Below are 17163 nucleotides of genomic sequence, written 5' to 3'. Positions count from 1 at the left end.
AAAAAAAAAATCAGAAGGCAAAAAAAAAAAAAAATCCTAGAGGAGAACATAGGCAGCAGCCTCTATGACCTCAGCCGCAGCAACTTCTTCCTAGAAACATTGCCCAAGGCAAGGGAAGCAAGGGCAAAAAGGAACTAATCAGACTTCATCAAGATAAAAAGCTTCTGCACAATAAAGGAAACAGTCAACAAAACTAAAAGGCAACTGACAGAATAGGAGAAGATATTTGCAAATGACATATCAGATAAAGGGCTAGTATCCAAGATCTATAAAGAACTTATCAAACTCAACACCCAAAAAACAAAGAATCCAGTCAAGGAATGGGCAGAAGATATGAACAGACATTTCTCCAAAGAAGACATCCAAATGGCCAACACACATGAAAAAATGCTCCACATCGCTCGGCATCAGGGAAATACAAATCAAAACCACAATGAGATACCACCTCATACCAGTCAGAATGGCTACAATTAACAAGTCAGGAAACGACAGATGTTGGCAGGGATGCGGAGAAATGGGAACCCTCCTACACTGTTGGTGGGAATGCAAGCTGGTGCAGCCACTCTGGAAAACAGTGTGGAGGTTCCTCAAGATGTTAAAAATAGAGCTACCCTACAACCCAGCAATTGCACTACTAGGTATTTACCCCTAAAGATATAAATGTAATGATCCGACGAGGCACATCACCCCAATGTTTATAGCAGTGATGTCCACAATAGCCAAACTACGGAAAGAACCGAGATGTCCATTGAAAAATAAATGGATAAAGAAGATGCGGTATATATATATACAATGGAATATTATGCAGCCATCAGAAAGGATGAATACCTACAATTTACATAGACGTGGATGGAACTGGAAGGTATTATGCTGAGCTAAATAAATCAATCAGAGAAACAATTATCATACAGTTTCACTCATATGTGGAATATAAGAAATGGCACAGAGGATCATAGGGGAAGGGAGAGAAAACAGAATGGAAAGAAATCAGAGAGGGAGACAAACCATGAGAGACTCTTAACTATAGGAAACAAACTGAGGGTTGCTGGAGGGGAGGTGGGGGGGAATGGGGTAATTGGGTGATGGGCATTAAGGAGGGCTCATGATGTGATGAGCACTGGGTGTTATATGCAACTGATGAATTATTGAACTTGACATCTGAAACTAATGATGTACTATGTGCTGGCTAATTGAATTTAAAATAAATTTTAAAAAACCACTAGAAGGGAATGGGTGGCTCAGTCGGTGGAGCCTCTGACTCTTGATCTCAGGGTTGTGAGTTTGAACCCCATGTTGGGCATGGAGTCTACTTAAAACAAACAAACAAACAAAACACTGAAAACATACTTCCTCCCACCGTCTTTGGTCACTTTGATAACTTCTCTTGGTCAGGTCAACCTCCCCATTCTTGGGGTAGCTCTTGACTTTGGTGACATTTCCAACAGCAAATACTTCAGACTCAGATATTAGGTATTGACCATTTAATAAGGAAAATGCTTATTCTTCATGGAGGTAGGATAAGGCAGGATGTTTGTTTTGGTTTTCTTTTTTTTTTTTTTCTTTCCAATATGAGTCTTTGGCAGGGCCTCTGGCAGGCAACAAAATGTTATTTGAGACATTAGAGAAAAGACTTAGGAACTGAGTGTTCCTAGGCTTATCAAGTGGATGGTTTGTACTAGACAGTCAAGAAAGAAGGATTTATTTTCAGAAAGGAAGTACATGCTATTAAGAGAGTTAATGGGACGAAAGTTTATTCTCTTGCCTCGTACCACCTGCTATTCCGAGGCTATTCTACTTGAAGAACATATTGTGAGAATCATTGTCGGCAGTTTCCATAGACGCAGTCTCAGTGTTTGCTGGTAAGTTACAACAACCACTCCCAAACCATTAAAACAGGTCTGAACCTATCCTGTTTGGTAAGTAGCTGATATTTCACAAAACAAAAGTGAGAAAAGTAAATGCAAATGGAGCCCAAGATTTCAACCCATGACTGTGTTGACTGGGCATAGAATAGGAAATACGGGGGCACCTGAGGGGCTCAGTCAGTTAAGCCTCTGCCTTCAGCTCAGGTCATGATTCCAGAGTCCTGGGATCAAGCCCGCATCAAGTTCCTTGCTCAGCAGGGAGTCTGCTTCTCCTTTGGCTCCTCTCCCCGCCGTTTGTGCTCTCTTTCTTTCTCTCGCTCTATCTCAAATAAATAAAATCTTAAAAAAAAAAAAAAAGAATAGGAAATACACTGGTGTCTACAGAGTTGGGTTTTTAATCTCAATATCCAGAAACTCTCAAAATCTTCTGAGTGGAGAAAATCAAATGTGAATATACCCTACTATGTCTACCAAAGCCCGAGAATTCAGGGATAAGAAACACTGGCTTTCATTTCCCTAAAAAGGTAAAAGACAAAGGTTATTTACTACATACCTTGAAAAAAATTTTAGATGACAATATTTTGACAACCAAAGCAGCTATAATTCTATAATCTCACTGTATCAAAGAAATATGTAGGATATTTTATGAATTTATCATTTCATTTAGAAGGCTTTTGTTTTTTGGCATTTAAAGAACACCTTAGGGGGCACCTGGGCAGCTCAGGTAGTTAAGCGTCTGCCTTCGGCTCAGGTCATGATCTCCAGGTCCTGGGATCGAGCCCCTCATCAGGCTCCCAGCTCAGCGGGAGTCTGCTTCTCCCTCTCCCTCTGCCTCTCCCCCTGCTTGTGCTCTCTCTCTCTCTCTCTTTTAAATGAATAAATAAAAAATCTTTAAAAAAAAAAAGAACACTTTAGGGGTGGTTGGTTGGCTCAGTGGGTAGAGCATGAAACGCTTGATCATGAGGTCGTGAGTTCAAGCCCCACGTTGGGCATGGAGCCTACTTAAAGAAAGAAAGAAAGAAAGAAAGAAAGAAAGAAAGAAAGAAAGAAAGAAAGAAAGAAAGAAAGAAAGAAAGAAAGAACACCTTAAAGAGGGACCATATATCTCTTCCATATGCATCTCGTGAATACCTTTTAATCCTTTTGTTATTGAAAAAAGTGGCATCGTGAAATTAAAATGGGTAGATTTTTTAGCAATAAACACAATACAGATAAATGTCTTTGGAAGGTAAAAATCTTTATTAAGTTAAATGAATTTTAAAAGTTATGAATTAAGTGTAGCGGCACCTGCGTGTCTCAGTCAGTTGAGCATCCGACTCTTGATTTCAGCTTAGGTCTTGATCTCAGGGTCATGAGTTCAAGCCCTGCATTGGGCTCCACACTGGGCATGGAGCCAACTTAAAAAAAAAAAGTTAAGGACTAAGTGTTCAAATAAACTTTTACCTAATTATCTTTCCATTTATCTGATCAATAGCATTCTTTTTAAAGATTTTATTTATTTATTTGTCATAGAGAGAGAGAGCACAAGCAGGGGTAGCCGCAGGCAGAGGGAGAAGCAGGCTCCCCACTGAGCAAGGAGCCCAATGCAGGACTCAATCCTAGGATCCCAGGATCATGACCTGAGCTGAAGGCAGATGCTTAACTGACCGAGCAACCCGGGGTATTCCTCGATAGCATTTTTAGAACATCATGTTGCCATTGTTTAAATTCTAAGCTTTGATTCACACTTAATACAAATAGCTCTCCTTCAAGCAGCTGAGACTGGAAATGGAAGGACATTTTCCCCAAATAATCAAGTCGTGTAGAATCTTTAAGCCCAAAAGAAAGATTTCTGTAGGTGAAAAGGGCATGGTATCATTTAGTTCAGCATAACTTCTACTTGACTTGGGAAATTTGTAGAATTTATCTCTGTATTTGTGATTTCTGCATCCCCTTTTACAGAAATTTTTTTTTTTTTTTTTTTTTTTTAGAAAGATCACCAAACCCACATTTTCACAACATCCCTGGTGCGTTGTAAATATTACTGTCGCAGCTTACTAGCTGTGGAAATAGCCTAAGAAGTTCAGGGATTTATCAAAGGTCTTGGCAAATGTGTTGTGGGAAAAGGTAAATGAAATTGGAACCAAAGATATTGGATATAGTATTGATGTTTGTTATTTACCTTCTGCGTAAATATTTTCCCCGCTTGTGGTTTGCTTTCGTGAGTCATTATGTAAAAGCAACCACACAAGGGCCGGGTGTGGATTATCAGCTGGCCTCTGTGGGTGGGGGCTGTGGGACAACCAGCTCTGGTGGGGGAGACCAGTGGTACAGTTGTGAAAGAATTCACCCAAAGCAGAACAAAGGAGAAAAGATAGAAGTTTACTGAATACACTGCAAGGGAGGAGGGGCGGGGCAGGCCGGCCAAGGAGAGACCAGAAGGCGGGGTGGGGGTGGGGGGCTGTAGTTAAGGGGTAAGGTGAGGAGATATGAGAACATATAGAAGTTTCCTTTTTTGGTACCTGTGCCCAGTTGTAAGTAGCCCATTGGTCAGCTAGGGCGTAAGGATGATTTGAGGTGGGTTGCCTAATGGGCCTGATTGTATTCAGTCTGGTGGCCACTGTGGAACCTTCTACCTCACTCAGGTCTCCATTGCTCAAGGCTGAGGCAAATTAAACCCAGGATTGCAGCACCAGGTCATGTGTTGTGAAGAGTGCTTTTGTTCAAGAGGCAACCCTATGATTTTAGGTGTCCATGTCATGTTTTGATGACTCATATTGGCATCACCTTGAAGTCTAGTTAGTGCCCCACCATCTGGAGCTCCTGAAAATACATGATGTAACCCAGGTTACATCAGGTGAGAGACGAATCACAGACACGAAAGGCCTACGGAAATGACATATTCCCTGAATATTATTCCCCTGTGGCTAGCCTGCGGTGAGCCTCACTACTCAAAGCCTTGCAACTCAGAGTACTTGCTTACTCAAAGAGATTGATAGCATCAGCCACCCCCATCCTACCCTCCCAGTTTGTTAGAAATTCAGACAGGCCCCAGACCGCTGAATCAGAATCTGCACTTTAACAAGGTCCTTGGTGATTCAAGGGTAAGTTAGAGCTTGAGAGGCACTGATCTAGGTCCTAGATTCTAGGGCATCCCATTATTGTATTTGAGTTCCATGAATTATCCAAAAGACCCAAGACACGGCTCTCCCTCTTCCTTCCACCCATTTCTCTTCTGTTCCTTTCTCTCTTCCTCCTTCTCCTTCTTAGCCTCTTTCTCTCTCTCTCTCTCTCTCTCTCTCTTCCTCCCTGCCTCCCTCTCTTCTTTTTCTCCTCTCTCCCCCTCTAGGATATATGCTAGGAAAACAGAGACCTTTAACTCACGCATTTTTATGCGTATTTGCAAAGCCAAATAACTCTGCCTACATGGAGCAGAAATCTGTAAAGGAGCTGGAAGGGGGGCATGGAAAGGTGGCAGAGATCATTCTCTCCACCGAGTTGGAGCAGAGTGAGGAGGAGAGATGCAGGTGGACGTGGGAAGGTGTGAGTTTTGCCTCCCTCCTCTGCTAGGCTGAAGTCAGTCACTGAAATCTCATCACTTACTGAAGTTACTGAACAAGAGGCACCAGGACTCTGCCCCTTGTTTTCTTTTGTTACCATTTTATTTTGAAGTAATTTCAAACATAAAGAAAATTGCAAAAATAATGCAACAGACTTCTGTATATCCTTTATCCAGATTTGCCTTTTTTTTTTTTAAGCGCTACCCCTCCCCTCAACATGGGGCTTGAACTCACAACCTCAAGATTAAGAGTTGCATGCTCTACCGACTGAGCCAGCCAGGTACCCCCAGATTCACCATTTTTAACATTTTACAATATTTCTTTGTACACACACACACACGTGCGCGCGCGCACACGCGCGAGCGCATTACCTCAAGAGGCTGTATCTATTATGCCCCTTACTCCCATCCCCCCCTTTTTTCTGTAGGGTTGGTAAGGATCATACCATATTTTCTCAAACTTGTGATTTGAGTTTTATGATTTTGGAGATTTTTTTTTAAAGATTTTATTTATTTATTTGACAGAGAGAGACATAGCAAGAGCAGGAACACAAACAGGGGGAGTGGGACAGGGAGAAGCAGGCCTCCATCTGAGCAGGGGATCCTAGGACCCTGGGATCATGACCTGAGCCGAAGGCAGACGCTTAACGACTGAGCCACCCAGGCGCCCAATTTTGGAGATTATTTATACTGATTGCTTAACAAGAAAAAAGAAATCCAAAATTCGAAATGTTAAAAAGCTTGCCTTGTCCATGAATTCCACTCTTAGAGTTAATTAGGGTTCTGTTTAGTTTTTCCTCTATGCCTGCTTAAATACTCCATCATCCTTGAGAACAAATAGGCACATTTAAGCTATCTTTCCAATCATTCAAAATCATGTAATTTTTTTTTTTTTTTGATCTGTCTGTAGGGAGAACTGACAAGGCCTAACCACCTTTTGGGTTTGAGTACGTGCAGAGATTTTTTTTTTTCGAGCTTTATTGAAATAACTGACACACAACCTTGTGTACATTTAAGGTGTACAACTTGTTGGTTTGATATATTTCTATATTAAAAAATGATTGTCGCCATAGCATTAGCTATCACATCTCCATCCCATCACATAATTAACCATTTCCATGGTAAGATCTACTCTTAGCCACTTTCAAATACACAATACAGTATTGTTCACTTTAATCACCCTGCTGTACATTAGGTCCCCATGTACATTAGATCTTATAACTGAAAGTTTGCTCCCTTTGACTAATACCTCCCCATTTCCCACATCCCTCAGCCCCTGGGAACCACCACTCTATTCTGTTTCTCTACTCCTAATACGTTAGTGTATATTTCCTAAAAACAAGAATATTCTCTTAGGAAATCACAGAAATTTAACATTGATAAAATACTATTACCTAATCTACAGTCCATATTCCAGTTTTATCAATTGTCCCCAAATGTCCTGTACAGGAAATTTTTTTCTGAAACAGGATCCAGCCCAGGTGCTTGTTATATTTGATGGTCATATCTCTGTAATTTCTTTTCATTTGGAACATTTCCTCAGCTTTTGTCTGCTAAAGACAAAGAAAGATGAGGTGACATTCTAGAACAGTAGAGACCAATCATGAGACTTTTTCATTATTAGGTTCAGATTATACATTTTAGGCTTGAATACCCCACAGGCTATTCTGCCTTTCTGCCTCTGGTTTTTTTCTAAACTACAACTCGGTGAGGTTCAGCAAGCTCACGCAAGAAATGTTTTTACAGGATTGAGACCAAGGACTCGGTATAAAAATTTCAGATTCTCCATCCCATTACTCCTTGCCCTGTAGGCTAAAATATTTTCCATACCCTGGTTGAAACAGCCAAAAAGTTCTGTGCAGTAGTGGAAATAGTCCGCCTTTTAGATAAGGGCGTGGATTCGGGAAATGCGGGAATCGGCGGGGAAGGGGGAGGCGGCCAGGCTCTCAACAGACATGACTCAGCAGGAGGCCCGGCACTGGCCTCTTGGGGGGTGTCTTGGGGAAAGGAATATGAAAATTCATCAGAAAGCATAGGCCCTGGTATTAGGTAATATTCTTCTGGCTACTAATAACAAAAAACCGATTCTCCTTATCTTGTAAGAAAGCGAATATATTGGAATATACTAGTTGGAATATACTAGAGTCTCACTACTCAAAAGTGTGGTCCCTGGACCAATAGCATTAGCATCACCCGGGAGCTTGTCAGAACTGTGGAGTCTTGGAGTGCCTGGCTAGCTCAGTGGGTAGAGCATGTGACTCTTGATCTCAAGGTTGTGAGTTCAAGCCCCACCTTGAGTGTGGAGCCTACTTAAAAAATAATAATAATAATAAAAAGTGCAGAACCTCAAGCCCCACCTTGGAACTATTAAGTGGCAGTCTGCAGTTTAGCAAGATATCCAGGTGATTCACCTACGTGTTAAAGTGAGAAGCACTGACATGGGGTGGGGCAGGAAACTCAAGATGCTGGCAATAGGTGCAAAGCAAGCCTTAAGATGCAAGAACCGGTGCAACCCTGGAGCTGTAGGAGCACACGACACTTCCTGTTAGAGTCCTCTGCTAAGGAGACTTAGCGCAAAGTCATGGAGATGAAAAGTACAGCACAGGGAATATAGTCAATAATACTGTAATAATAATGTACAGTGACCAATGGGGACTACACTTATTATGGTGGGCAGTAATATATAGAACTGTCAAATCATTATGTTGTACACCTGAAACTAATATAACACTCTAGGTCAACTATACTTCAATAATAATTTTTTTAAGATTTTTTTTTATTCATTTGAGAGAGTGAGCAAGTGCACAAGCAGCGGGGAGGGTCGGAGGGAGAGGGAGAAGCAGCAGACTCCCCACTAAGCAAGGAGCCTGATGCGGGGCTCGATCCCAGGACCCCGGGATCATGACCTGAGCTGAAGCAGATGCTTAACCGACGGAGCCACCCAGGTGCCCCGATAATTTTTTTTAATTAAAAAAAATGAAAGAAGATTCAGCACAAGTGATCCCCACCTCTAGTCTCCAAATTCAAAATTCCCAGTTCCTGGTGAAGTAGTTTCTGTTGGTGCCCTAACCGTGGCCCTCAGCCTGCCCTGAAGATCACCTGTGCACCATTCTCCTATATGTTTATGGCTTCCCACACCTTCTCTTTGTCCAGAGCTGTTCTCTGGCCACTGTCTCAAGCCAGCAGGTATACAAAGTTCATGCCCCCAGAAGTAGCCCTCTTAGAATAAGAGATGGACTTGGCATACGTGCCTCAGCCTCCTCACCCCTCAGCAGGATAGCGTGGTGTCTACACAGCCTCTCAAGCGTCCCAGGAAGACTGAGGCCCGGTTGCCCGCAGTGGTCACTCCCTCTTGCACAGCATGCTGGGGTCCTGTTGTACCGGCCAAGAGCCATTTGTTAAATTTTCAGAACCTGTGCAAGCTCAGAGCCATTATTAAAATAAATTATATTAAAAACAAAGGTAAGTGGCACCTGCGTGGCTCAGTCAGTTAAGAGTCTGCCTTCGGCTCAGGTCATGATCTCAGGGTCCTGGGATCGAGCTCTGCCTTCGCTCCCCGCTCAGTGGGGAGTCTGCTTCTCCCACTCCCTCTTCCCCTTCCCTCACTCATGCTCTCTCTCCCTCAAGTGAATAAATAAAATCTTAAAAATAAAAATAATTTAAAAATTAAAAAAAAACAAAAACAAAGATAATACATACTCAAACTTGCTTCCTAATTGCTCTTAAGGCTATTTACACCTTTTATATTTGCATGGTGGAAATGTTGTATAGTGAGGTACAATTGTGCATTTCATCACGGCTCAGCATTTAGTGATGTTATGTTGGTAGCTGAAGCATGGCCATGGTGGGAGTATTGATAACCATGGAAATTGGCAAATGCGATTTTTTTTCCTGGAGAGTGAATTATTAAACATTTACCATCACACCATGGACTTACACATTCTTTAGTGGCTCTTCTCTGTTCCTTGTCCCCTTCCTCACTTCATAATACTTTCTGAGATCACCATGCAAATAAGTTACTTGCATACATATCTTTGTCTTTGAGTTTGCTTTTGGAGAAATGCATACTAAAACGATAGGAGAGAAAAATCTGATTTTTCCAAGCAGATACTGCTGCTCACTTCTGGATCAATTAGCGACAGCCAGGGAGGTTGCGTCTCTTAGCACAAAGCTGCCACCACGTATCTACCCTTAGAGAGTGCAGTTTCTAAGCAATGAGGAATTGCTGTGAGCCCCCTAGGCGCTGCAAGGGAGGCCTGACAGAACTCTCAGCCTGGTGAAAATTTACTTCTAAGGAGACATTAGGGGAAAAAGAAGCTGGTGTGGAATTCATTAGAGAAAGGAATTGAATCTCCTACTTAGAGGAGCTGGTGTGTATTAGGTGTGTGAAATTCCTGGGTTTCAGCATAGGTCAGTGGTTATCAGACTTTAGAAATTTTAATCCAACAAAGTCAATTTTTTAAAAATTCTGGATCTAACAAAGGATTGCCAACTTTTAATATTGACAAATAGAACATATAAAACATAAAATATATATAAAAACATATAAAATATCTGCCATTTACTAGCCATGTGAACTTGACCTCGCTACGCTCCAGCTTCCACAGTACTAAATGGTAGTAACAATCTACCCGTGGTATAAGAAAAGGAAAACTATTATAAAACAAAACAAACAACTGTCATTTCAATTTTAATGGCTATTTTTAACCTTTAAAAAGTAGAATAAATAGTATTTATTACAGGGTATCTTTTTATGTGATAAATTTGGCTTCATGGAGAATTTATGACATTTCTTTTGTATTTCTCATTTCTCTTCTGGCTAGTGAATGTGTCTCCAAGGAATCATTACTCGTCCACACTGACTTTGGGGAAATCACTCTTCTGGGCAGAGTTCTAATGTTTTTACAGTATACAAAGAGATAATCTCTGAAGGGAACAAAAATAAAGAAAGAAATGAATGTTTTCATGGCAGGGATGCGGTGGAAATCACACCATCCATTTTTCAGAGACTCTTCTTTCTGCTTCCCTCTGTACATCTATTCTGCCTGTCTCTGCCTCTTCCAACTGCCTTCCCCTGTTGACTCATCTTGGACTTGCCCTGATTATTTACAACCTTCTGGCCTAAATACATAGCACTTATGGAGGACTTCCTTCTCAGTGTCTGTTACGGGATGAACTGTGACCCACAAAAAGACAAGCTCAAGTCCAACCCCCACCTCTGTGAATGTGACCTTACTTGGAAATAAGGGTCTTTGCAGACATAATCAAGTTAGGATGAGGTCATTAAGGTTGGCATGAATCCAGTATGACTGGTGTCCTTAGAAAAAGAGAAGAAGAAACACAGAGACAGACACACAGGGGAAAGATGACATGAAGACAAACACACAAGGAGAATGCTATGTGAGGATGGAGGCAGAGGCTGGAGTGAGCGATCCATCTACAAGTCAAGGAACGCTGAGGATTGCTGGCAACACCAGAAACTAAGAGAAAAACGTGGAACAGATTCTCCTAGTGCCTTCAGAGACAGCATGTTTCTGCTGGCACCTTGATTTTGCTCTTCTGGCATTCAGAACTGTGACAATAAGTCTCTGATGTTTTTAGCCACTGACATTGTGGTACTTTGTTACAGGAGTCCTAGGAAACTATCACAGTATCCCAGCTAAAGTTGCTGAGAGAAGCTGCTCGGGTGTCTAACCCTGGTCCAATCAGAGGCCAGCTTTGCTTCCCAGCCTGAGCAACAACGAGTGGGGCAGTTTGACCTACACGTGTCATATAGGAAGGCTGGCAGTCTAGGACCCACTTGGAGAAAGGCCTGTGAGTGTGGCCAGTGGCTTGAAGACACAGACGGAGAAGCAGGACTCTTACTCTCTGTCTCCATTGGCTTGCAACTTGGCTTTCAGGAGGGAAAATGAACCCCAGAGTTTCTCATTTCTGCAGCCATACTGAGAAACTCTCCATCTTTTATCATGGAGGAAACGGAAGCTTTCCAAGGTTGACTACCAATCGCTAAAATAATGTTGACCAATACTGCCTTATTTTGATAAAATATCTTAATTTCTCCATGCCAACCATTCTTGCAAGATATGGTTCCACGGGAGAAGAAACGTGGTCTGATTAATGAACTTACTTATTCCAAGGCACAAGTATGCCAAACAAAATGGGCTGTTCATAAAAATATTAATCTGGGCCCTTTATGGCAGCAACAAGCAGGAGAGAGATTCAAAAGAAAAAAAAAAAGCCCACATCAACACCCAAAGATATTGTAAGTGGTGTATTGTTTCTCTAATCAGATTGAAACAGCTGAAATGGGAAAAATCTTTTTCTGAGGCTTTTTTGCCATTCTTGAAATTCCTTCGACATTGCACTGGGAAAATAGACCTCACGACATGCAGAGCCAAGTGATGAATCATTCTCCCTAAATAAAGAAATAAAACCTGAATTTGAGCCAAACCAGTAAATCCATTTTCTTTCAATCTAGGAGTCGTGATGTGCTGGTAAATATCCAACAACCAGCTCTCTAGAGGGAAAGGCTCTGATTTGCAGTGCTTTCTGGTTTCTGACTCCCACGTGGCTCATTTCAAGTCACCAACCTAAAGAGAGTGAACTTGAGGTTGGGAAGAGGTGTGCACGACCCATTCACGAGCTAGCTCCTCCCTGCTATTGCTTGGGAGTTCATTTTAATAGGTTGTACTTGACATCTATAGAGAAATTTAAAAAAGATGTTTTCTTTAGACTGTTTCACATAAGAACTCCTTCACAGCCAACGTTCTTTTTTAATCTTTACACTTGATGAGGTCGAAGCAATCTTAGGTTTATAGGCTGTAAAATTGAATGCCTAAAAGGATGAGGTGTTTATAAAGCCAGGTAGCGGAGCTGAACTCAGCAAGTTATTTGAACTCGATGGACTTTGTTTCCTTTGCTGCAGAATGGGTTAATAAAAGTATCCTAAGATGGTTGGGAGGGTTTAATAAAATAGTGCATGTAGGGAGCCTGGGTGGCTCAGTTGGTTAAGCAACTGCCTTTGGCTCAGGTCATGATCCTGGAGTCCCAGGATCAAGTCCCGCATCAGGCTCCCTGCTCAGCAGGGAGTCTGCTTCTCCCTCTGACCCTCCCCCCTCTCATGTGCTCTCTCTCCATCTCTCGTTCTCGCTCTCTCAAATAAGTAAATAAAATCTTAAAAAAAAAATAAAATAAAATAGTGCATGTAAAATTCTTAGCACGTTGTCTGGTATGCAGTTCTTCCCTATTTCAAATGCAATAAATACTCATTGTAGAACATTAGAAAGTACCAAAAGGCAAAAAAAGAAGAAAATGTATTATTATTATTTTTTTAAGATTTTTATTTATTTATTTGACAGAGAGAGAGACAGCGAGAGAGGGAACACAAGCGGGGTGAGTTAGAGAGGGAGAAGCTGGCTTCCCGCCCAGCAGGGAGCCCGATCCGGGGCTCGATCCCAAGACCCTGGGATCATGACCTGAGGGGAAGGCAGACGCTTAACAGCTGAGCCACCCAGGCGCCCCAAAAGAAGAAAATTTAAAATATTAACTGCTAACAACGTTGGTGCAAAATTCTGGTTCTGGCTTAGTATGACTCAGGAAGGGCAGGCTGAGCATATGAAACACTTTTTCAGTGATGAAGCATTTGAGCAATTGTTGAGTTCAATTCTGTTTGGATCATGATGGGAGCTTAGGTTGCATACCGATGTATGCAAATGACTTTAAAAAATAAATTAGAGCAGGAATAATAATGTCATTGTCACTCGAGTGTGCTATGATATTCTCTCTGGAGTGGGAGTCCTAAGAAAGGAGATGTAGCCAAGGCCCAGGGTCGGGATGCCCATGGGGACACATGGTGGCTGTAAGTTATACCCCCCATGAACGTTGCAAGAGAGATGGGACTTGGCCTATAGGACACAGACAACATATGCCAACAATATTTAAATAGAGGTGAGTAGATATCCTGGAGGAAATCTTGGTTTGGCTGAGTTTGGCATACAGTGAAATTAGCACTATTTTGAGGACAAAAAGAGATTTTTGGCTATTACAGGATTCTTAGGTCTCTGAATTCCTTAAAATTTCCAAGATGAGTTTTTATCTACAAAACGATTTTGGGTCGTTTGCCTTACACAATGGGTGCCTGCTTTGGCCCTAATTCTATAATTTGAATGTTGAATGGGTGACTTGGCAGGGGCTTCTCTGGACTGCGATCTGATACCTAAGGAAATAGCCCCTGATTTTAATGACAAGTCTTCTCAGGTTCAGAGGCCATTTTCCTATGGAACTTTCCTGTCATAAACTCCCTACTGGGAACTTCTCTCCCCAGACTCAGTAAAATAAACATTTCTAAAGCCAAACAGTTGAATTTATCAACACTCATTTCTCTTGTTAGCTGGGTAAGAAAATAATTTGAGAGACGATTTCCATTTCTGATGGACTTTGGTTGACTACACACACTAGAATTTAGTCTTCTAATCATGCATCATAGATACAATGTCTGTATTAAATGAAGGAAGGCCACTGCATCAGATTTTAAAAACCCAGCCTAGTAGTTAGTTAGATCTTCAGAAAAAAAGATGCCCCCAACGTTCAAACTGCCATCACTTTTCATAGGTCCTTGGTGTTTTCTTCCTCTTCTTTAGGAAACTATTTTGATTATTTTAATTTTTGATGGCTCAGCATTTTTAGGTATAGTCACATTAATGGATTGCATGGTAAGGTGGATGAATCCCAAGCGGTTTGGATGATACTCACCCTCTCTCCATGCCCCTTGGGTTGGGACTTACAATTGCTTTTTTAGGAGGAAAATGCAATAAGGAACATAGCCACAGCATACACTTATTTTCATGGAAGGAAGACAAGGTTCTCTTTAGCCTAGCTGGACTAGGATAATCAGTTTGTTCTGTTGCCTTGGAATCCAAACTCGGAGGCCTATCTGGGCCAGGAAGGACATGTGAAACGTATGATTAGGACAATGGATGAGTAACAGGGAGGGGTGGGGTCTATGCTGGACTAGGGTGTGTATTCAAAATTAAATTTAAAACACCACCACCACTACGTGAGCCATATGTCCAGGGCTGTGGGTCGGAATGTCATCTAACTCAACGTCAGTGTTGATAGCCACAGCACCGCTCTCATAAAATGAGGTGATGTGAGTGCAAGGGGAGGCCATACCATGGAACCCATAGCAGCTGAATCCCTGCTTCTCCAGGGGTTAGACACAACATGGCTTAGGATTTAATGTTGACAGCTAGAATTGACAAACTTGCTTTAATACTTTTTCCTGAAATTTTCAGTGATTTCTATAAGCATGTTTATATCCGCTCTGTGCCAAGCACTGTGCTGGGATGTGAAGATCAATAATACATAGTCCTTGCCCTTGAGAGCCTAATTATAGGAGGGCAAAGTAGAGATCTAACCGATAAAAGCAATCAAGTGTTAGTTCTCACTCTCATTTTTGTTTTATAGGAAAAATAACAATGGCATAGTGTAAGCCAACAAGTTGGGAGTACAACAAAGAGCAGAATCATTGCCTCTATCTCCCCCATCTAAATCATTCACATAATAAATGCACCACTATTGCCAAGAACCTCTGCCTTCCTGACTTCAATCTGGGCTCTCTGGCGTGCTGCCAGCTGGGAGGGAGCAGCTGGGATTTTGAGGCTGCTGTGTGGTAGTGGAGCTGTTAGAGTCCTTTTGTTCAGAGGAAGGATATGCCCAGAAAACAACAGCTCCTTCTGTGGACCGTCATCAATATTTTCACTAAAATGATAAAATGGTAGCCAGTCAACTGTTGAACAATTTGAGCAGTAAAGGGGATTCCCTTGGGGAATCCATTTTAACGCAGAATGCGCAAGACTGAGAGGCATTTGGAAAGACAAAAAATAATAAGTGGAAAAGGCTAACAACAAAATGGCTTAGCTCAGCATTTTCTGATATAACTTGTACTTCTTAATTTTACAACATCTTGATTCCTAGAGTCCATAAGGCAGATGCCTTCCAGAGTTGTAATTATGTTTACGTTACACATGGTAATTTTTCTTCAGAGACTGTTTCATGATATTCAGTTTTACCAATGTATTGGTCATTTACAGATGGTATCCTACTACCCTAAATATGAAAATTTGAGCTGACACCTATACGGGGCTGGTTAGTGACCCACAATGGGGCCCACAGATGACTTACAGATGAAAAGTTACTTTAGTCAAAATCAAATTGAAGATGTCCCCAGTTATGAAAAATGGTTATTTATATACTCAAAATGTCAGAGATGCTGAAGGGGAGGATTCAAGTCTAGGTCTGGCCCCTAAATCTAGAGCTTTTCCATCAATATCATTACTGTAACCAAGCCAGCGTTTGTTCCTTGGTGGGTCACAGAAATTACACCAGGTGAGTTGCTGCACAAAGAAAAAAAACTTTATTTGCAGCAAATAAGGAGATGACATAGGACAGCTTCCAAAGTCATGAATCCCTGAGGATGGGTGAATGTGTACCTTACATTTAGGCTTAGGATGAATATTTAGATAGGGAAGCCTTGTCAGTGTGTATAGGGGCAGGCATAAGGTAGCGAATGCACTTCAAAGAAACATGCCTATACGTACATTGCATGTTCTGTAAATGAAGCTGAGACTCCTCCTTGGGCAGAGATTTTAGTATTATAATGAGGTAAAAGTAATGGTCCAGAGTCACTCCATGGTCCCTCTGCACAGGCTAAAGTAGGGGTTTAGCTCAAAGGGTCTGGGTGGTCTGGGCCAGGAGGTCTTGTTAAGGCAGTTGCTATCCCCTGAGGGGTGGTTTCAGGTTTCATTTGCCTGAGTTAAGAGGAAACTACAGTGAGTACAAGCAGGTAGGCAGTAAAGGTCAGATCTTGGATCCTGGCTGGTGATATTACCACCTTTAAAAAAATTAAGGTATAAAGTGAGATCATGCAGTGTTGATTTTAGACAAATGAGATAACATATTTCATTATGTAATCAAATAAGATGTTAATCTTTTGTAAAATTCAATACACATGGAGTCCTTCTGGAAATAATGAGTAAATTAACCTCATTAACCATGTTTTTGAAAAATTATAACATTCCACAGAAGTGGCGGGGGGAAAGAGTATATTCTCTATATTCTATTTCAAGATTTCAATCAGAATGGGAAATATATGATGTAATCTAAATATATTGCACTATTAAAGAATTTCTAAGCAAGGTTTTGTAAAATGGCATCTCTAGGAGTACCTTCTTTCCCTGTGTGGGTCCAAGTTTCTCTGTTCTTATTATTCTTCCAATCATCTAATGCTACTGGTTTGTTTTAGATCTTGAAGAAGTGCCTCAACTTCCAGCCCACTGATGGCATCTTTCAAATATGTATAATTCTTCTATAATTTCAGTAGGACTTAGGGAAGGAACATGGATTGGATCCATCAACTCGAACTATGAACATCAGACAAATAAAGCTTGACTAAGTGGTGATCACAGGAAAATAAAGATCTATTATAAATATTTAAAGGAAGCAAACTCGAAGGGAAGAAATTCATCACTGAGGTATGACTAACAACAGAGAAATGAAATTCCAAGCTATTAGGAAATGTACAACAGCAGACTTGAGCAGATAATGGTACATAATTGGGAGGAAATTTTAATTCTTTAAGAAATTTGGGATTAAAAGTGCCATCGAAAAACCAATGCATTCTGTGCCTAACACAAAGCATACACTTAATAATTATTTAGTAACTGAATGGGTGACGTTGTCAGAAATGCCCTGGGATCTCAT

Source organism: Callorhinus ursinus, unplaced genomic scaffold (assembly GCF_003265705.2).
Source record: "Callorhinus ursinus isolate GAN/ISIS: 27379988/994484 unplaced genomic scaffold, GSC_fseal_2.0 scaffold29, whole genome shotgun sequence".
Lineage (NCBI taxonomy): Eukaryota > Metazoa > Chordata > Mammalia > Carnivora > Otariidae > Callorhinus > Callorhinus ursinus.
This window is presented reverse-complemented; position numbering follows the sequence as displayed.